The following is a 22,409-nucleotide window of genomic DNA, read 5'->3' on the forward strand; positions in this document are numbered from 1 at the left end:
TTTGGAGGCAGTAGGGACAAAAGGAAATGTGTGTGTGCGCATATATATGTGTGTATGTGCCTGAATCATTTTTTAATATGTCTTCTGGCAAAGCAATGTTTCTGYGAGATGATTTTTCTGGACTTGCATGAGGGCTGGACGAGGGAGATCTTGGGCTCATTCTGGCGATGTGTTGCTGTTTCCACCAATGCAAAAAAGCAGTATCACCCTCACTGACCTGCTTTGCATCAGCTCAGCACCAGTCTGATGAACGCTAGAGGTGCTGAGCGCTATGAGTGTCTCTGCGACAGCCAGGTGCTGTAGGGTTGAGCTGTTGTAGTGTGCCTACGTGTGCGTAAGTGTGCCTGCGTTGCACCGCTGCAATCCCACAAACCCTGGGGAGCTGAGTTTCCCTTGAATATCCTGCTTGAACTGGAGCCACGTGCCTCCTGGGAAGGGCTAAGATCGCATCTGCAGGGAAAGCTGGAGTGCAGGGCAGGAGAACAGCAACTCGTAATGCCGATGCRGAGAAAGGGCAGAGGTGTGCTACCAGGGACCAGGAAACGTGCTATTATTCATTTAAAGCTTTACTCCCAGAGAAAGCAAAATCAATAGGAGCTGGTGGTGGGAACTGGTGGGAGAACACCCTGGGCTCCCTCYTGAGAGCTCTGCTGAAAGCCACAACAGGGCAACAGCTTTAAGGTTAATCCTGTGTCCAGGGTTATATCCCTTGTTGTGAGTAGAAGTGGCCAGGGAGACACCGAATCTACCTGTTCTGACTGTTGTACCTTTGGATGTATCCTGTGTTTCAGGGCCCATGTTGACTTGTGCTCTCTTTTCTTTTTCCTGAACAGGTCTATATCATAAATGTGACATGGTCTGACTTGACTTCCCAGATCATCTACAGAAGATACAGCAAGTTCTTTGACCTGCAGGTAAGTCTGTCTTTTGTAACGTAAAACATTATTTCCAGTCACGTTTCTGACTGGTTTAATGGTGCATTTAAGTAAGGTTTTGTGCTTGTTTGGTTTATTACATATTATGATCTTGGAATTTTTCAGACTCGATCCTTCAGGGTATAAGATAAGKGGGTGGTATGCTCACAGTGAATAACCTGCACTGTAAAGACATTTAAAGCTGGCATTTTCAGGAATGGTGTCTAATTTTAAATCCTGGAGGTGCACTGAGAATGCCTGCTGCTCCCAGGCATCTGCCTGGCTAGGGAGAGCTTTCTGGCTGGTATCCTATTTAGCAATAATCCAGATCCAGTGATACCTGTGTACCTTTGTAGGTAGCCAGACTGTAAGTGTCTGGGGTTGTAAATCTGTGTTTGCTGACAGGCAAAACCAAAAGCTCTGGTTTGAGAGACTCCTGAACTTTGGGGGAAATGTCAATTTTGGGCTGCAGCTTGTGGTTGAARGCAGCCTGTGGCTAGAATACCAAGTGAGTCCTTACAGCCAGTATCAAGGACATGCACAACTGGCTGGGCTCTGTGCTGGAAAATGACATTGAGCCTGTTTGCCATGATAAATCAGGAAGAAACTGGTTCCTCCCTTGGGTGCCTGGTCCGAGGTACCTTGAAGAGTCCTGGTTTCATCACTGCTCTCCTTTTACATGACTTCATAGTACTTGGACATCTGAAGTCACTAGACAGTTTTGGAAAATATAGGCTATGACCCTCTAGCTTTTTTGGAGGAAAAATGGACTGTTTCTGTAGAGGTTCCTGAGTTTCTTGTTTGTCATATGGCTTGAAGACAAAAGGGGGATTTTCTTCAGCTTCCTCTCATGCCTCTCTCCACTCCTTACTGGCCTGAAGCTCCAGGCCTGCCAGTCCCACTGGCATGAGCAGTACGTCTCACATGCAGCAGCTGCTCTGCGCCTGATGTACCTGCTAAAGATGCCCAGCTCTGTAATCCTGCATGTTTGTTGTCAGTGTGCGGACTGTGGCCAGAACTATTTCTTTTTCTCTCTTCTTTTTCTTTTTGCCCCAGTACTGTTTTCATGTATATGTTCTTCTGGGTCTCCTGGCCTTTCCTGGTAGGTTTGAAAAGTTCCCATCAAGCTTGGAGTTATCAATGGGGTTAGTGTGTTGGACAGGAAATGATGTCTCAATCAGGGAGTGAGTCCTGAAAGGTCCCATTGATAAGTGCAAGGGGGCCTAGCGCCAGTGGAAAACTCCCGCTCGCACAACGCTTCTCCCCCCACGAGAAAATACGACAAGAAAGTAACAAAATTCCCTCCTTTAACCCTTTTCCCTCCCAGGGATCTCTGTCAGGGCCACCGCTGCRTGAACAGTGTCAGCCCTCTGCACCGGCCTCTTTAGCTCTTGTGGCACGAGGCTCACAGTCAGCGAGACTGAAGTCTTCAGCCAGGGTTCCCACAGTCTCCTCATGTCTCCCTGAGCAGCTCACTGTGTCTTTCTGTGCCTCAGTTTCCCAGCTGTAAAATGGGAACAAGGCCGAGTGTGCTCAGGCTGCTATAAGGTGCTTTTAGACTCCTGGAGATGCTGCTGCTTCTTTTTTTTTTTTTCTTTTCTATTATTTTTTCTGGGCTCCTGATGCTGCCAGAGCATCTCCTATGTGAGGAAAGGGAAATAAGCTTTGGATCTTGAATTGCAACACGGATTTACAATTCTAATTTTGAAGCCTGCGGAGGGAATGGGAAAAGCAACCAAAAGGTCAGGGCATTTGGGGAAACCCTTGCACTTACTGCTTACGGCTTCATGTGCAGTGATTCTTGCTCAAGGGCAAATGCTGTGTTACCTGCAGCAAATGGGTAAGCAGGCACTGAAAGGATAAATTAATCTCATATAACAGCTCCACAAGCCCTGCGCCAGCTGCTTGCAATTGCCTGTGCTTAATGCTTGGTTAATAGCTCCCCATATCTGGCAGRCCTGCTCCTGGTCTCTCCCTGGCTTCAGGCAGCTGCAACAGGGACAGCTTCATAGCATTTATTGGAAAATGTGCCTGGTRTTGTAAAGCAGCTGTTTCAGGATTTAGGAGTGGAGGATTCCCCATATTTGCTCTCTGAACTGTGACTGGCCTGTAATGGGGGTCTAGGCTGGGCTGCATCTTCCAGTGCGAACAATAGTTCATGTTAAGATTCCCTGAATACATGAGTGATGTATTTGCAATGGCAAGCCCAGAGTAGAGCATTTCACAATAAAAAGAGGAGACCGCTATGGGAGTGCCAGCGCCCATTCCCCAAACTCTGGATGTGTCTGAACCTGACTCTTGGCCGTGGACATGTGACAGGCGTTGGGGGTGCTACCTGCTTGTTGAGGATTGAGGTGGTCCACTTGGATCCCCTTTACTTTGCTCCAGGTAAGGGTGTGACCTGTGATCCCCAGATTTTTGGTGGAAGCTTGAACTTTCCCCCTAGCGTTGTGGGACTGGTTGGACCTGGGTTTTGCTACCTGATGCCATGCACAGTAGCATGGTGCGCTGTAGCGTAATGGATCTACTTTCGTCAAGTCCCTGCTCTCCCCTTGTGACGCTTCCAGGAGAAAACCAAGCAAACAGTGAGTAACGCTCAGCCAAATCACAGCACTGCACGCGTCCAGAGCAGCTGGAGTCTGCAGGTCCCCAGCAGCCCCACTTGCCCCACCGCGTCCATGACGGAGCTGCGCTCCAGGGCTTCCTGCGCCCGCATGTGTTTCACTTTGCTCTCAACTGGCAGTGGAGTAACAGGGCTGGCTTGTAGTGACTTAATCAGGGCTGTGGTGCCTGATGTTGACAGCGACACGTGATAGGACTCGTGGGGAAACCCAGGAGGCTGCCCAGAGGCAAAGGAGGAGGAATACAAATAATTAATTTCACTACTACAATTTCATGTTTCTTTAAAGAAGAGTCCACCCTTCCCCAAATGGCAGTGTCTGCGGGAAATGGCTCAGCGGTTTTGAGAGCCCTTGGATTACTAGATACTGGGTTTTTTAAACGCTTCCTAGCAAATACTCTGAGGCATTGCAGGCGGTAAGAGGCTGCTCTGTCCCAAAGATTCAATTCCCAGAAAAGTTCAGCGGTGCTATTTCAGCATATGCCTGAATTGGGAGCCAGGCTATTTTCAAGATAAGTAATAGGGCGGTGAATCTGGACATGCCATGAGATTTTGGAGCTGCAGGTTGTCCCATGAATGTGCGAGATATACAACAAACAAAACCCAATGCAACAAGCCAAATGCCAGCCCTGTGCTGCTTGAATGAGGCCTGGGGATCTATAAATATGGGCTTAAATTAAATCAGGGTGTAGCTGCATTATTTAATTGTGCAAGCAAGTCACATCTGCTGGTAGGCATGGGTCAAATTGTGGCAGCAGCACACATATGGGTGCTAGTGTTTCAGTAAATAGGATTGCGAGTATTGAATTAACTCTGCATAGATGAAAGCAGTGCAATAAATTACTTGTCAAGTCCAATTATCTGTTGTCCTCCACCCTGGAGAGGCATTCACACCTGAGCACCGCGTGGGGTCAAAGCCACTTCTAATGTAATATTTTAAGTGCTGCTCTTTCATGCACGCTGCACCTGGGTACTTGGCTCTTGGGCGGCACATGGGAGCACATGTTCCAGGTCCCCCCTGCATTTTGGTTGGTGACAGCCACCCCCACGTACCCCTGCACTGTCCTCCTTTGCTGAGCCCCAGGTCTGCTTGGGGACAGGCTCCTGCAGCCCGATGTGAACATTTCTCTGTGGCCAGTGCTGCCCCTCACAGCAGGCCGGTGGCTCACTGTGGCACGTTCCCTCGGCACGTCCAAGGTCTCCCACCATTGCTGATGGATTCGCTGGTGGCGGGAGCAGAGTCCTGTCCTGAGTGGGTAGATCAGGTCAGCAATGCTCCTGTTGTCATCACAGGAGCTGAGAATGAACATTGTTTTATTGGGATAGCAGGGATAATTCCTGGCATTTCCACTCTGCATTATGCAGCAAAAGACATTTACAGATGTAAGGTCCAAATTTTCCTGCTGGAAAGTGTTTTTGGATGCTTTTAGGAGGATGGGGATTTGCAGCTAGGCCTGCGTGTAAAAAAATTACCTGAGGTGTAAGGCAAAGGGTGCAGCCAGCTCACCCTCCAAGYGACCATGCTTGGTTGGGAAGCAGCAACAGAGTTTGCAGCTAGTAAATCTGAAGGATGGCTCTTTTCCTCTTGCCCACCTCACCCTGCCATCTGCTCGCTACCACTTTGGACGTTTTATGGATATTATCAYCCCACCTGGCTGCTGTTCTGCCAAGAAACCCTTTCCCCAGCAGAGTGAGTGGGATAAATGTGGCCATGCTTCGGTGCAGAAACTGCTGCCTTAGCTTAAACTGCCAGCAGTGATGGGTTAGAGGGAGGTGAAGCAGCAGTGTTACAGGCACGTCCATCCTGTCATGTTCGGAGCTGCGGAAGGATCCTTTCTCACGGCAGTGAAACGCAGCTTCCTCCAAGGCAAAGCACAGCAGCTGGTTTAGCGGCRTGCCGTGATCCCACGCTGCGTTTCTGGCCGTGCGAGAGAGGCGAGCAGTGTCCCCGCCGGAGCGGCGGCGGGAACGTTAGGTGGGCAGGAGGCAGGCGCTCAGCACAATGACCCACAGAGACGTTCTGGCCACAAGTCGACATCCGAAATGTCACAATTTTGAAAAGGCAAATAAACAAAGCTCTATTCGAGCATTTACTTCGTGTATCAGTTAGCAAAAAATTATCTGCCAGATGCGGTCTGCTGATCTAAGCAGATTTTCTTCAAAGTGGCACAGAAAGAGGATCTCACTAGCAGCCAATTAGAACATTATAAAATAAAGAATATCAAGAATTTTATTAGGAAGTGGAAAGTGCTGTAAGTTATTTCCAGGCTGATGATAAAACATCAAGAGCTTCATTTGTTATTGCTAGGGTCATCCTGATTGTTTATAATGCTGTAATGGAGTAACTGAGCACTGAAGAGCACATTAAACAAAAACAGTGCCATAAAAACGGTAATTGCAATCTGTAACTCTCCTTTTCTTATTCAGACTGGAGTTCATCAGCACAACACTTATTGATCCTTCTTCCGTAACGTGCTCTTCTGTATAAACACCTCTTTTTTTTCTGTTCCCAAAACAGCATCAAATTTTGTAACACCCACTCTCATTGCAGTTTGGTGGTCGTAAGTGTGGCACGTGCCTGAGCACTCTGTATTTCACAGCGTTGCTGTGATATGACACTGGACCCGGAGGCTTTGGGGTGCTGTTTTTTTKGGGCAGAGCAAAGCAGGGTTGGCGCTGGGTACTTGCGAGGTGGGTTCCTGCTGTGCAGTGGGGCTGTGTTGATGCCACCCTTGGAGCCCCCTGTTCTCCCCCCTGCACGCACACAGCAAGGGCGCCCACGCTAAGCAGCTGTGACGTTCATTGCTGAAACCCTCAGTCTCATTCAGGAGTTAAATGACATTTCTTATATGGACTCCGTTCGTTCATTTGGGTTAATTGCCCACGTAGGCCCATTTAGTCTCTAAATCTGGTAGTCTATCTGGTAGTCAGTAGTCTAGCTCAGTAATGATGTTTTTGTAGGACCTACGATATTCTGTGTTGTCATGTTCATGCTTTTAGCTCTGTAGGAGTGGTGAATTGACAAGCTCAAACATGTGCCAAACTTACCTATATTCTGCATGACTGATAAGACCTGCAATGGGGTGAGCGTGTTCCCGAGTTTGCAAACTGCCTCCTGACGCTCAACCTGTTGGGTCTTTGCAGCAGAAGTCACCACCGGGTCCTTTCAGCCAACCCCACCAGTGGTGGTGACTCCGTACGTGTGAGGGCTGCCCCTTCCATAGGTCCCACCGGCACGTACTGCTGGTGCTGTGGGAAGGGAAGAGGGCTGCTGCTGTGGCTGCGCGCGTGATGCAGCTTGCCTCTGCTGCGGTGTGGGAGGTGTACGTTAAAGAGATTCCCAGCCTCTGACGAGCTCGGGGAGTGTTGCTGTGGGTCGTGCGTGCGTATGAGGGGGCATATGGAAACAGGCAGAAGAGCTGGAGGAGAAGGCGGGGTCAAATAGGGCATGGGAGGAGGTGGGGAGGGACAGCATGGAAAAAGATGGGATCAAGATGTAGTGTGCATGCAGAGAAATGTAAAGCAAAGGCAGGGAAAGGGAAGTTTTTATTTACTGGCTTTATTCCTGTTGGGCTGCATTCACCATGGAGAATCTGGGCTCTGCAGTCAAAGCATGCTTCCCTCTGCTCTGGGCTGTGCCGGCCTTGGCCAGGATGGGTCTGGGTCACAAAGATCACATCTGTCCCGTTCCTGTTCCCTTGATGTGGGGTGCTGGGCCTCAGCGTTTTGGCCTTGCTGTAGAAAATGAGAGCTGCTGTGAAATGGCCCTCTGGACCAGATGCCCGGCTCCATGTCTAACCCACAAGGTTCAGACCCAGGTCTCGGCTTCAGAGCTGGCCCTGATGGTCGTGGCGCCAGTGGGGATGGAGTTACTCCAGCAGCTAGGATTTACAGTTTGGTTTGAAAACAGCTTCCTTAAGAACAGGACTGGAACTGAATCAAGCCTGGGAAAATTCAGAGGAAATCAGAACGTGGCTCTGTCAACATGTCTGTTCGAAAAGGTCAGTTCTGGCCCCTTGGGGAGAAATGGCACGTCCTTTCTTCTGAGTAAACACGGGCCATTTGTCTACTGCTGCTAGTCCCGAATGCGTGTGGAGAAACCAGCAAGGTTTGCAGGTGATCCGGAATACCAGGTTTCCAGGAGAAGCCCTGCGTTGCTGGTTGTGAGYGCTGACCATGCCTCCTGCATTTCAGCAACTGTGCTGGAGCACATGGTGCAGCTGTGCTTGAGACGCAGATATTTGGCTTTTAATAGCGGGGACCCCTAACTACTCCTTCATAAAAGTGGATCAGCTCAGCCCAGTGGCCAGCCTGCCAGTAGCAGGACTTGCTGGGGGAATTGAGATGGTCCTGGAAAAAAAATATTAATAGCTAATGTGGTTATTGAGCTAGAAACAATTGTCTTAGCTAATTTAAAGGCTGTTTAAATGCAGTTTTTCCTCCTAGCACTTGATCGATGCATTTAGGATACCATCTGGCTTGGGGCAGTATCTTTGTCTTCAGTGAATAAATGGAATTGTTTATAATTCTTATTTCCATCATTATTTAAATGTTTGCTTCGCAAAACAATCTGTTCAGTTTCCAGTATTTGTTTCTAAAGAGACTTTCAACATCAAACAAAGATCAGGGCCATGACGGGGAAATGGCAAAGTGCCTGCCAAGCTACAATAGAGCCCATGTTTGATGAACACCACAAATAACCTGCAGTTGTGAAAGGGACCAAGCTTATGGCAACCCCACCGCCTTTGCACGTGGGTGCTGTTGAAACATAAAGATGACCCTTGAATATTGCCCGTGTGCCACAGCATGGGAATCTTCTGCATGGTGGCTGTAGGGAAAAGTTTGCAGCTCAGTGCCAAGTTAAAATGCTCTCCAGGTTGCCCCATCTGCAGGTCCAGCCACCCACAGGATGGGCTTAGAAAGTGGCTTGCTGGCTCAACCTGCTCCTCAAAGTGTGGGCTGAGGGTTCAGGAGGAATGTCCCTTGGTAGAGGTGAGAGAATCTACTTTGCTATCACAGGATTAAGGTTTTTAGTTTCTCTGTGGGCAGCAGTGGGTCAGAGCTAGGTGACTCTCCTGCCAGCATCCCATAGTACCATCTTTGACTGTGCCCAAAAGGTATCGCAATACAGGTAAAGCTCACAAAAATCTTACACTTTCTGGACAAGGGGCCAGTGAGGTTTTGGGGCTGTGGGTGGGAGGTAGGGATCCCTAGCTGTCCTCACCTCACAGTGGACTGGGACCTCTGGATGCTTCCTCTCGCAGGGTTGCGTGCACTTCCATTTCCATACTGCGTAAGACCGAGATCCTGGATCCCACCATGGTATCAGTGACGGGCACTTGTTTGGTGTCATTGCACCACCTAGGTATTCATACACAGAATAGTGATATTCGCCCAGATGTAGACAAGTCCTTTTTTCTCTTGGTGTTCCTATCCTGTGTGTAGGATCAGCAGTACTGAAATATTTAATTACATCACCAAGAAGCTTTCTCCTTCTCTCTCCCAAATTAAATGCTATATTTACTTGTAAGGTCTTGCAGAAGCATGACATTGAGTGGCAGGCCACTCTGAAGATGAATTTTGTCCCCCATCCGTGTGATCCCTTCGCTTGCTGTGCTACAACAACCTGAGCCGCTCTCGAGGGGCTGCACAATTCGGAGCTGCTCTGATTGCTGGAGGGAGTTCACGGTTGCTGCTGATTTCCTGCCTTTTGCAGCCTTTGAGCAGTAGTTCAACACCAGCAGCTCTTTGTTAGTCTTCAACTTGTAGCTTGCTCTTTAGACAGGCTCCTAATTATAGAAGTAAAACRAAGTCTAATTAAGCTATCGGCTCTGTGTGTAGTTAGATAGATGAGTAGGGTGTTTTTAGAAAGATCAGGGGTGTCGCAAAGGGTTGTTGAAGGCTGGGGGCTCAGTGGGGAAGGTGCGTCAGGGTGTGGGGCTAAAGTAACTCGGATTTTGTGTGGGAGAGGGAGCGCCCATAAAGCAGATTTCCTCTGGGACCCCTGGCCCCTACGATAGCGGCCRAGGGAAGTGTCCTGGTCGGGAGCCCGCAGCAAGTGCTCGGAGTGCAGGCGGTTGGACTGCAGCTTCCTCCTGCAGAAGATGTACAGATACAGTCGGGGAAATCTCAGAAATGAGACCCGTAACAAAATGCCGTTATCCTGCTGGATGCTGGGAAGTCAATGCAGCAATGAATGGTATTTGCTGCAGCAGCACGGCACGCTGGGTCACTTCACTGTGCTGATGGGGGATCTGACCATGTCAGRCAAGCCCAGTCCTACTGTTTCTACTGTTTAATAAGCCTAATGCTCCAGAGAAACCTCATGCTGCGAGCTGCGAGTGAGTGACAGAGCTCTGAGGTGGTGAACTCTCACTGCCTATTAAGAGCCCAGTGGGGTGTGTTTTTTAGGTGTATTGACTTTATTAATATGAGAGAGAAGCCTGCATTAAAGGCTCTTGGCCCAAAGAGGCAAAAGCTCTTGAAAAAGTTCAGCTGTGATGCCGGTTTCTAGTTCAGATTCCCTCTCCAGTTCAGCTCTGACTGCTGTGAAGCGATGCCACATTGCCAGATGTTCACATATTCCTGAGATAGTATTTTTAGAACTGGGCAAAGACTGAAAAAGTCTCTATGAATATTATTTGGAAGCTGTAACCAAATTGCTTTACCTGCTTTCTAGGCAACTTGTTTTTATGCATTTTTTATGAACTATCTAGAAAGAGTTCAAATTGGGCATCCTTGTCCAAACCAAGGATCTCAAGGGAGCGCTGTACAATTATAATGGATAGCAGATTTCCCAGTGCATGAATTCACACTACAAGGAAGTGGTTATCTGATTTATAAAGGGTTAAAGCCGTTCCACTGGGGAACAGAAAGGTTAGCTTATATACTAGTGTCAGATGCTCCCTTGGCATCCACCACTTGAGATACACAAGCTTGTTCCCCACCAAAATCATTGAGGGAATAGTTTCCAAACTCAGGAATATTAGACTTCGTTTATGGGCCTCTTGTAAGCACAGGAAGCAGTGAAATTAGTTAAGAGGATTATTTGCTGTGAGTTGTTCCCTTGCTTTTTTGGGATTTGGTTTGTGGAAATTCTTGTTATCAGTAGCTACATCCTATGCCTATCGCTTACCCAGGGGCGCGAGGACAGTGCAGCCCTGCTATGTGGGAAGGACTCTCCTGGATACATCCACAGAGAGGACATACAACAAGTTCTCCCAAATTACCTGAGTTGATTTACATCAGTTGAGGAGGATTCAGACCTATTTTCTTTTATTGCTGTTGGTTGCTTTTGCTGTTACAAATTAAAAGCGTCAGGAACACGAGTCTGCACAAGGTTGTGGTGCTATTAGAAATGCACAAACACCCCTGAAACTTCCAAATGTTGTGAACCACAGTGTGAACATTTTGGTATAGGTGGGCCTGTACCTGCTGGTTGTGTCCCTGGCCCATATCTCATACAGGGGATTCTGCAGAATCACTGTAAAACGGGGTGGAAAGTCTTTCTTCAGCAGAGCGTGTCCAGGCTCTGTGCATACCTCCCATGTTATCCCACCTCCATCTTCACTATTCCTGGGCTGGAAGGTCTTGTCATAGCCCATTTAGGTCTCCACAGCAGGTTTTAAAGTGCAGCCTTGGGAGGAGCCYGCTTGTTTGTTAACCTTGTTCCAGGTTTTGTTTGCTGGAACAATAAAGCGCAGGAGAGCTGCTCGGCTGCGGGGCTGACCCCGGCTGAAGTTACTGCTTCGGGGCTGCTTTCACACACTGGCAGGGAATTCTCAAAGTGCCGCTTTATTAGCGTATTTCCTTTTTACCAGAGATCAAGATTAGCCTTTTCATTTTTTCTGGAATCTCTGTGTGAAAATGAAATTCCTTGGCGAGTTCCTTCTGTGGCCTTTCTTCCCTGAAGCACCCAAGTCCAGAGAGTTCAGGCATGACAATTCAACCCCCCTCTGCACCACTTCACCACTCGAGTAATCGTACTCAGCTTTCAATTATTTATACTGCCGGAAAATCGCATGGAGTTCACACCCCCAGCCCTGAAACACAATTCCGCTTTTGTGTGGGGAATACAATCCTTCACTTTCATTAAGTGTGTAGAGACTGAGATGAGAAGTGCCTGTTGTGTTCGCATCCCTTGGCTCACGATGAGAGGAGCTGGTTGTTTTCACAAACGTCCTAAATAGCCCTGCAAGGGTTATGGGRAGTTTATTTACATTATTGCATTTAAGTGCAAATAGAAAATTGCCCAGCCATAATGGAAAGGTTATGCAGGGCTCTGGCAGGCTTCTTTTCCCTGCCACCTCACCCCTCCCGGCTTTCTGCTTGTACAGCCTCCAATGTGGAAAAGCTGTGTCAAGAAGGACCCATAGCTCTTGGTGCTGTTAAGCCAGGGTTTGCATAAGGGGCAAACAAAATAATCAGCTAGTGTTTCTTCCACCGCGGACTGTGCGTAGTCCTGCCTGCTGTAGGAAAGACTCCTCATCGGGCTCGCTTCCAGCCTGATTTGTGAGTGTCGGGTGCTGTTTGCTTCTGCCTCGTAGTACCTGAATAACTCACCTTTTTGCAGGAGAAGCACGTGGAGCATGAAGTTAGGAGTTTGTTTCCCACCTTTTTCCCTTCCTGTTCACTGAGAGTCGCAGCATATTTCTCCTTTTTGGCAGCCAGAGTGATTTCATTTCTCATGAAAACACAAGGATTCCCACTGCAGAACTGTCTTTTGCAATTTCCGCTTTCCCTGCTTTGGGGGAAGTATGGGTGAGTCTTCAGTGAAGTGATCAGGGCAGCAAAACCCACTAAGGAGCMGTGCTGCTGAGCAGATGAGTGGTGAGGTCTTGCAGAAAGCAAGAATATACATGATCTGTGGGAACCATAGTTTTTCCCACCCTCGTTCCTGGGTGCCTCATTTGAGCAACACCCTGCAAACTGGGGGCTCTGCTTCCCCAGCTTTCCTCTCTCCTCTTAGGAGAGCACTGGTCTGTAAGATCTGTACAGCGAAGGGAAAGCCTGAACTTTTGTAGGGTGTCAGATCCTTTGGCACAGCTGAGGCTGGTAACTACACTTTCTTCCTCGCCCTTGTGAAGCGACACCATTTAATGGTGTCCCACAGAGTTAAATTGGATTAGCATTTGCTGTTCCCTGACCATGCCCAAGAGAAGCATGGCAGATACCATCAGAGTTGATGGTCTCTTGATATTTGTTTGATGGGAGGGACTGTGAGAAGCACCGTGCCTGGAAAGGGCATGGGCTCGGGCTTGGGCTCTTCTGTTCTCATTCATTTTACACACAGTCACCCAAGGGGAGAGGAAGCTGCCGCGGTGGGGTCTGGAGCCGGACAAGGCTTTGAAATCCAGACAGGCCCAAGAGAGATTCCTGGAAGGTAAACGCAAACCTATTAGGGCAGTTGTGATTTCGCTTCAGTGTCTGAAGCACTTGTCAGTGCTAGTAGTCACAGGATGTTACAGATTTGGGTCCCTGCTGCTCTGTTGAAATTTTATGGTAGGGAACCTGGCTTCAGCTCAGATAAGCTGAGTTTGCAGGTCTCTGCAGGCTGTGTCCTCAGGGCATGCTTCCAGCCTCTTTCTGACCCAAATCCAAACCCAGAGAGATTTGTTCTGGGTAGGAACCGCAGGTACTTAGCAGAGCTTTCCGTTGGGGCCTGGGTCTCCACCAGGGCTGCAGCAAGGGTCACATGAGATGCAGACTTTCCTTGTGGTGCAAGTGGACCTTTGCATATGGGATTCAGTACAGTGCAGCTGGGACCCCGTGAGGGTGCGAAAGAGGAGCAGAGCAGGGGAGCTGCAGTCCGGTGTGGGGGATCGCACTTCTGAGTGGAGCTAGTCGCCGACAAATTCTTGATTGGCAGAAGCTGTGAGCAAGCTATGAAAGGACTAAACAGCGACTCAGGAGAGCAGCCACGTGTTTAAGGCCATTTCTGTAAATGTGCAGTGCAAACAGGGCTCTATACTGAAGCCGCTCTTTGAGGCACCAGTGTCAACGCAGAGATGTCTGTGATTCACCAGGTGCAGTCAAGGGTAGATACTAATCGGTTTAGCGGTATTTTTGCAGATTGAGTTGACATCAGAGCCATGTGCCTGGGTATTGATGCATCTGGGGGTTTTTAAGGGTGTGTTAAGAAACCAGTGTGACTTGCTGAGCTGCTACCTTCAGCCAGGTGTTTTGAGAGATGTAAAAGACAAACCACAAAAACAGTGTGTGCGTGTGTGTGTGTGTGCAAGAGAGGGAGGAAAATACCAAATGGGAAGGAATTTGAAAGCAAAACAGAAAAGGACTAAGTAAATGATAACAGGGAAAAATTTCTTTCGGAGAGCAAAGGTGAGTTTAGTGATAGAAGCTTTGTCTTACAGGGAGTGTATCTTATGCACCTGGAGGAAATTATTTCACAGGCTCTCTATTTTATCTGGCTAATCTCTGGCTTTTGACAACCCAGTGAGTGCTGCTCTCCCACGGGACGTTTTGGCCTTCATGTGCTTATGGGGAGCTTTGAAATCCAAGCCCAGGCTTGTCCCGGTCACTGCAGTGATGTGCTGCTGCTGCCTTAGCAAAACCGGTGCATGTGTTTGCCTGGTAATGGCTTTTGTGAGGAAAATAGAATATGGGATGGCGCATGGCGATATATGCGTTCTTGTGACAAATGTAGGCTGTTTTGCGGTTTTTGCTGTGTTGGTGACTTAGTTCAGCCTTGCAACAGCCACTGTAGTCTACAGTCTGCAGCGCTCGTTGGGTTATCATGCTGGTTAGGGGGTGCTGGCCTCTGACAYGTCTTGCTTGGGAATATGGGCAGGATATTGAATATTTGCTATTTCAGGAGCTGGCACAGATTGGATTGTCATTGGGATCTGGGAATAAGGAAGATGGAACGGAAAAGGCTGGGGTGTTTCAGCAAGGTGGTTCCTAGCTGTGGTTATGCAAAGGGAGAACTTTGCAAAAGGTCTGTCAAAGCTGGAGAGAAGCCTGATAAAGTTTAGGGTTTGTCGAGGGTGTGGGACGCACCTGGGGTAYGATGCTGAGCAGGGCCGTGCTGTGGGCTGCAGGAACACTAGAGGTTAATGTCTAGTGCTGTTCAGAAACTTGTGTTAAATCCTGTTCCACGCCTAGGTCAAAATAAGCTTCGTTGTCCTTAGTCTGGGGACGTTTTTTTTTTTTAAATAGGAGCTGGGAGTCTGTGGTGTGGAACGAGGAGCTGGGAACGGCTGGTGTGGCATGGAGGTTATCTGGGAATGAAATGGGGGCTATAAACAGCCCTTCTAGAGAAGGTTTATTCATTAATGTTTTTAAAATGCKTTGAAGTCTTTGGCTGGGAGTCCTTTTAACAGAGCCAAATGATTAGTTGTATTACAGTAGCTAAGCCAGACCTTAATGACCATGTTCCCTCTCCTCCCCGCAAACCCCCAGCCATTTCTAACAGGGTTTGGTGAATAAGTGAAACGTCAGCACAGTGACCAAAGAAAAGTGAACTGCTCAGCAGAAATATAAATAGTGCTTTTCTTTCCTGGGGTTGAGTCCTGGCCCCATGGACTTTTGCTGCCAGGAATGGAATTTGTAGAAGGGGTGAGGAGTTTATTTCCATGTTTGTACCATATTATCCCAGTTGGTTACTGGTTTAGGATGTCCAGTCATGGATCCCTGTGCTGATGTCTCCTGCAGCTTGGTCCTGGAGCTGCCTCAGAGCAGGGCGCTCTGATTTCTTGAAGTCACTGAGCAGCAGAAATAAACATTACTTCCTCCTTCGTATGTTTGCCAGGGATTTCTCCTGCCTGGAGCACAGCTSAGGGCTGCAGCTTTGGGGATAAATGCCTGTCTTGGGGTTGCGGTTCAGGAAAAGCTCAGGRACAGTCTCTGGGCTTGCGGGTGGAAATGGAGAGGTGTGTCATGCTTGGTGCGTTGCACACCGAATCAGGCTGCACAGYGGAACTAAAATGAATTCACCACCTGCGGCTGGGTCAAACTCTGGAAGAGGGATTTGCACCCAGAGGGTGAGCTAAAATAGGTCAGTGCCGTAACGTGGTGCAGCGAGTTGGTGGTAAGTTAGACGCGTGACGTAGAGTGTTGCCTTAAGTTACAAAAACGTAGTCAGAATTTTGGTCAGAGATGGGGTGCTCCGTTCGAGCTGGAGAGGCCGTGTTAATCACAGGGAAAACGAAGGGTCAACCCGAGTCCTGCAACCTCTGGCAAGGGCGTCTGGTGCGGAGATCGGGGCTGGGTGACGGGCCTGGCGTTGATGGCAGAAAGGTCCATTTTCTTTCTCACGAAGGAGATGGCGCCGGTTTTGTCCGTGMCGTATTCCCAGGCGATCGGTAAATGGGACCGCAGCGTGGAGACGGGCAGGTAACCGGCTGCGCTGGGAGTCGCGGCGTGAGGACACGTCCCCGCGTGTGAGCGGCTGCTGCAGACCTGCTCTCCGGGTTTGCACCCGTTTGCCCGCGGTGGCAACTCAGAGCACGTAACTAGCCTGGCCTGATGCGTCACGTGCTCGAACCCGGCTGCTAACCTCCGGGGCTGGCTCTGCCGCCCTGGCTCGTCCCGCATCCGCYTCCTGGCCTCACCCAGCGTTAGGCGGGGATGGCCCCCGCCTTGGGGACGTCACTGCGAATCATCTCCCCCGACGTTTGAGCTGTCCACACTTGCCTTCGCGCGGGGGAGGCCCTTGTGTGTCACGATCGCGCGGAGCAGCCAGCCCGGGTCTGAGCCGCGCCGCCGGGGCGAGGAGGGAGACGGTGTTGCCCGGTCCTCGCCGCCCAGCACGATGCCCTGCTCTGAGCTTGTAGCGGATCAGCCCGCGCCTTGGGCAGCCACGTGAGACTCTCCCCAGTGATGCCTCAACCTTCCCAGTACCTCTGMGATTGCAACAAAGACGTGAACTGTAGTCAGAGGAGCGGGAGGGGAGAAGCTTTGCCCGGGGCGATGCCACCTCATCCTCCTGGGTGTGACGAGTGCAGTCTCACCAGCCCCAGCGCCGTTCGCCCTGGTGGAGCAGAGGCGCTGGGTCGGCGGTGACACAGAGGCTCTTGCTGCGCTCCGCAGTCTGCTGCAGGTTGGACATGGTTCTCGCGTAACCGCCTCCAGCCTCACAGCGTTCTTCTTGCAAGGTAGATGGGACCAAATGCCRATTTATGCCCTGCATTATTTTTCAGTCCCAGGTCCTGGAGTCAGGTGATTTTTTCTTTTTTAAGGGAGTATATAAATTTTATGGCTGTGGGTAAAAGCTAGAAAATTCATCCCATCCCTCACCCAAGATTTCATCATCAGAAGGTAAAGCAAAGGAGAAAAAACAATTTTTTGAAGTCTGTTTGTAATTTTTTAAGCCAGTCACTTGAATTTTGGATTCATGATCTTTGAATGCTTGCTGACATTACAGTATGGTTTTTTTGCCTTGCTCTGTAAGATGCCAGTGGCAGCAGAATGACTACTGGGAGTTGGAGCAGGGTCTAAGCCGTCAAAGTCATGTTAGATGGTTTCAGCTGTGCCTTTCACGCCTTATTTCCTGGAATAGCAACCTAGGATCTCACCCTTGAGTTTCAGAATAGCTTCAGCCTCATTAGAGAACTCTGCTAAATCTCATTGAGGACAACTAATGAAGGGAAAAAAAAAATGTGTTTTACCATGGACTAACTAAGGTACTTTGCAAACAGAGAGATGGAGACCAGCTCGTCACTTATATTCTGAAAGAAGCAAATCTGGAAAAAAGCCTACTGAGAACTAGGTAGATGGTTTTTCCAAGCTGCAATGCATTAAGCTCTGCAGGTGTCTTGCTTTCATTTAGTTTTTCGCAGCAAGATGGGCACCTTGGTGCCAGTGGAGATCAAGCTTATCTGGAAATACTGAGCTGTGTTTAAATAGGGGGACATGTGTGCTATGACCCCAAAGGCAGAGCCCACAGTATTAAACGTGTCCTGTAGCAAGGATGTCAGGAAGGTGGTTTGGCAAAATACAGAGGCRGCAGTGTCTTCCCCGGAAACCTGACATTTCTAGTGACTCTGGAGACCCATCCTTTGAAAGCACCCTCTGATAGTGGAGCTCTCAGCCAAAGGCTGATCCAGCCCTTGCCTCTAATCTGATCTTTCCTCTTGGAGTCTGGTCCCTGGAAAGATGCAGTTCTCCAAGAAGACATTCCAGGGGGGTTTCATCACTCCGCGCGCTGCAGCCGTGCTGAGCTTGTGGTCTAAGCACCTGCTGTTTCATTTAATTAGCAACAAATGGGAGGCGTGGGTTGGGGGGAAGAGAGAGCAGCACCCTGGTGAAGTATTTGCTGCGATGTGATGTGTTTTATTTTGGGTTCAGAACGGAGGCCATGAGGAACATTTTCCACAGGGCTCCATAAACCACCTCCGTTCATAGGGTAATTATTTGAGGAGGGAGGGAGTGTGGATTTAAATCRGTGCTGCTAATTTCTGCAAACAACCACATTATTTTTAATTCATACTGCAGGCTCCCTCCACCCATGTCTTGATGTTAGGAGCTGTGAATTTTCCACGTCATAACAAAGTCCCTCTATAAAAGAGAGCCTTTTAAATATATTTTAAAAAATTGATTTCAGATATGTCAGGCTCTCAAGTGAGTCAGTCCTAGAATGGAAAACTAACTCTTTCCTTCCCTCGTGGTAACCTGTTAATTTATTTGTGTTTCAGTAGCACATACCTGCTCTGAGCAGAGATAGGTCTCTTCTGTGTCAGGGGCTGCAAAAATGCATGGGAAGAAGCAAGCCCTGATGAATACAAATCTAAAGAAATAATCCCTTCAGTAACTCAGATTAGTTAAGCCCAGGAGCTCTCTGCTGAGATGGAAACGTTACATTATTAGCRCCATTTTACTGAGGAAGGGAAGGGAGATGGGGGAAATGAAGGAGGACAGCTGGAATGAGACTTCAGGACTGAGCCACTTGCGTTGGACACTGGCTCTACCCTGCCCTGGTGGGATTTGCAGCGAGGGTTTCCTACAGGCAGGGTTACGGTTGCAGCTTCCATGTGCTCCTGCCTCCGAATACTGGGGGCTGTTTTTCTCCAAAGTGGGGACAAGTTTAACAGCAATCTCTAGCTCTTTTACCTCTGGTGCAAACCATAATTCATTGTCTAAAGACACATTAGGTATGTTGTCCTTTTGTCTTATTTTCTTAGGATGATTAAAACACTACAAACGGTGCAGGGAAGAACATATGTTTTTTGTCCTGTCCTGCCTAAAGCAGAGAAGCTGGGTTTTAGACATTGGGGCTTTGGATTCCCCATTCTGCAAGAGCTTTCACCAACCACGGATTTCAAGAGGATAAATTCAATCCTGACCATCAGGTGCTCAAACRCAGCAGTGTTTGGGGCCATGGTGAAAACTCAGATTGATCATTTTGTTCTCGTGCAGAGTCTTCAATTCATGGAGTAAAATTCATGGGGCACTTTGAAATCAACCTCATAATCACTAAGCAGTATCCTTTCCTCCTGTTAGTTTTACCTCCTTTCTCCAGATTCATTTCGGATGTTAGAAACGGGTTCTTTCCATATGCATCAAATCTGGAAGCAATACCTCTAGGGACACATTCAGACCAGGATATAAACTTYGGAGTTCTTTTCCCACTTTCTTCTTTGACATTTGAGAGATGCTCTTAAGTATATGAGATACTATTACAGYGTCAGCCCATCTGTCATTGAAAGCATTGATGTTTGAATCATATTCTTCAGCTCAGTTTTAACAGAAAGGCAAGAGAAGTTGTGTGGCAGTTTGCCTCGTTGCCTGCCTCAGTGTGGCTAGGAAGGGAAGGTTTGTTTTCATTTTCAAGCCTCTGTGGTATTTGCATTGTTTAATCCTGTCCAGCCCTACCTGCAGGCAAGGGAATCGCCKGTCCAGGCTGCTCTTGCTGCCTGTAATGGAGACCAGCCCCTTTGCTTGCCCCTTCACCTGCCAGTGCTTGCTTTCGAAATATGAGCATCTTCYTCCAACTCCAAATCCTTTTTCACGTTGATACTAATCTGCAAGGTTCAAAGCAGGGGTGAGATTTCAAAGCCTCCTTAACGATGTTAGATCTGCAGTGTGACATTCAGGCAGCGTTGAAAGCCCATGTGCAGTAGAATCACATCTCTGCACCTGTTAGTGCAGGGAAAATTTCTTCTGAGTTTTGTTTCTGTTTTCTGAAGCCGCTCTCAGGTTTTCCTCCGTCTCTGGCCAGTACCACGTCCTGCTGCATCTGACCTCATGGAGAGACGTGCACCAGCCAGAAACAATCGTCTGCACCTGGCCGAGCAAAATAGGTTGTTTGTGTGTATGCATGTGTGTCTGGTAGTGTAATTTATTTACTCAGTTACTTGAGCCAAGATTTCCCCCCAAAGGAAACCCTAATTATGCTAGATAACTTTGCATCTGGGTTGCTGGCAAAGTGCAGCTCCCCATGTYTGCATGGGGACTGGCCACAGGTGTGTAGTTGCTACCCTCCTGTGCCCTTTTCTATCCCTCTATTTGATAATGAAGAGAGATTAGTAGTAGTCGGGTACCAGTGATGCTGATGTCTTTAYGATGGAAAACTGTGACCGTTTTGTGTGGTACATCTTACACCTCGGCAGGACATGTACATGGGACTTCATTTTCCAAGTCACCTATGTCTTGGCAGAAAGCAGTTGGTGTGACATTCCTCCTCCCTCCTCCTTGTCTCCAGTTGACTTCTTTTTGGGATCCCTTTTTTTTATTATTATTTATTAAGTTCTACAGCTAGACCCTGCAAAGGGCTGAACAGACAATTCCCCAGATATGCTGTATGCTGATCCCTTACAGCTGTTAAAGGCTGATCAAAAATACATTGAAGATAGCAAGTAACTTTGCAAAAGTTTCCCTAAGCTTCAGGTCAGGCCTTTGGATTTCAAACAAGTAACCCTACAGAGCCTGCCAGGATCACGGGCTCACAAAAACAGCAGCCGGTTCTAGATGCTGAACTGCCATGACACAGTTTGGCTGCCGGTAATAGGGGAATTACAGGGCYTGGCTCTGGCCCTGAACAGTGAATCTCATTGGTGCAAGCTACCATGTTCCTTGATGCTTCTTTCGACAAAGCATCGTCAGCTAATTTCTGGTAGGGCCAACACTGTTRATTCCCTGCCTGAGGCAGGTGCAAGGATAGGAGAGAGCTGGGTGATACCTGCAGCTTCTTTGTTAGACCTCCAGCGCATCTGTAGGGATGTTTSCACAGTCTCGGCGCCCTTCTTACGGCGCTTCCTTTGTCACAGCTTTGTGCGTTGGGGAGGAGGAGGGCGGAATAAAGACATGTGAAAGCCTGTGGGGAGGATCAGAAATAGCYCTAGGTCCCTGCACGATGCCCAGCAGGGTCCGTTTTCCCTGATGGGGAAAAGAGAGGCAGGGCAGTAATTAGTCGATCTGACAACGCTCAGCCACTCAACATGGCCATAACAGCTACTGCTTTAAAGGCAGCACCTTGCTCCATGTGGCAGATAGCAGCGTTTCAGGTACCTTCTGGGCCTGAACCCACTGGCCATAGTCTAGCCCTCAGGTCTCTCAAAGACTACCAGGCAGTGAAACCGGCTGGAAACCTCCTGACGTGAGGATGAAGCCTTTAGAGACTTCCTCTCCTCCCAGTTGCGGACACAGACCTCAGTGTGCAGTTTGTCCCTCACAACTTGTAGCAGTTTTATCATCTGCAAGTTTGGAAGAGTCACAGCCCTGATAGTATTTCTTGACAGTGTGCCTGGGCAACTTAAAAGCCACTGAGATAATAAGAAAAAACAACCCACCCACCCCCAGTATTGTCAAAGTCCTTCATCGATGCTTTTAATACTCTGCCAAATATTACGTGTGATTAGTTGGTATAATACGCAGTATGCCATCTGGTCCACAAGCAGTGCATCCGGGGATGAATGACTGTTATCTGAGTGAGATACCCTGGAGTAACAAAAGAGCATGCACAGTTGAACGTGTAAGCAGTTGGTGTGCCCACCCTGCTCCGAGCAGCACACACGCAGTCGTGATGGCCRTCGTCCAAACCCCTCTACTTTCCCAGGGTTTGCTTTCATTCTCAATTACATTAACAAAGCTCCTAAGGCAGAGCTGTACTTACAAAAATAAGGTTTCAGTCCCAGCCTCCCTTCTTAGGGGGCTGGGTGCAGTTTGTCCTGCAGGACGTGGTGTCCCTTCTTCCAGTGCTGTCCCGTGTTGGGGCCTGGTCCATCTACAAGGACCTTTGGGTTAGCAGAAGGGCTGTGCGGGTCTCTAGGGATCTTCTTCTGGGCTCTGGCTTTAAGGACTCAAACTTCACCTGCGTCTTTCCATTTTTTTAAAGAGAGAGCAATATCCATGCTGTGCTTTAGGACAGCAATTGGAACGAGCTTGTGTAGGTTTGGGCACCCAGCTGAGAAGCCCATGTTGTGTAATTGTGCTAGTGATAGGAGGTTTCTTTGAAAGTGGCTTTTCTGATTGCTACCCATGGACTTCACCTGCYGTGCCCAGAACTGATCAATCTGCAGATAGAAACACATCTGTGAGATACCACTGCGATAGGCTCTAGGAATAACAACTGTTTGTCATTCAAGATTTGTATTCTGATAAGAATGACTCAATACCTAAGCAAGCCTAGGTTCATTTTTGTATTTCAGTGCATCAGTTCTTCCCTCTCCTCATTGCAAACCCGATGGGGTAACCACGGCTTGGAGTCTGTCCTTCCTCTGCACTGGACAGCTTTGCTGACCTTCTGAACAAGCTTAGCAGCCTCCGGAGATCCTCGTGCCTGGGCAGCCGGGCGGTGCCCGTGCTGAACCGCCCGCACTGGCACTGGGAGCACGAAGACTCGCGCCTGGGGCTGAGCTGTCTGCAAGTGCCTGTCCTGCCGGCTGCCTGGTTCCTCCCTCGAGGCGCAGAGTGAGGTATCT

At 48.7% G+C, this 22,409-nt stretch overlaps 1 protein-coding gene across 1 annotated transcript in view; it reads left to right on the forward strand.

Annotated features, from left to right (window-relative positions):
• Positions 1–839: 839 nt before the first annotated feature.
• The window catches only part of SH3PXD2A (SH3 and PX domains 2A), a 217,631-nt gene continuing 196,061 nt past the window's right edge, over positions 840–22,409 (forward strand). Inside the window, exon 1 of the mRNA XM_026069724.1 lies at positions 840–914. The gene's annotated coding sequence lies outside the window, so the exon portion shown is untranslated. The remainder of the gene's footprint in view (positions 915–22,409) is intronic.

Source organism: Apteryx rowi, unplaced genomic scaffold (assembly GCF_003343035.1).
Source record: "Apteryx rowi isolate R43461 unplaced genomic scaffold, aptRow1 scaffold_3, whole genome shotgun sequence".
In the NCBI taxonomy this organism is placed as follows: domain Eukaryota; kingdom Metazoa; phylum Chordata; class Aves; order Apterygiformes; family Apterygidae; genus Apteryx; species Apteryx rowi.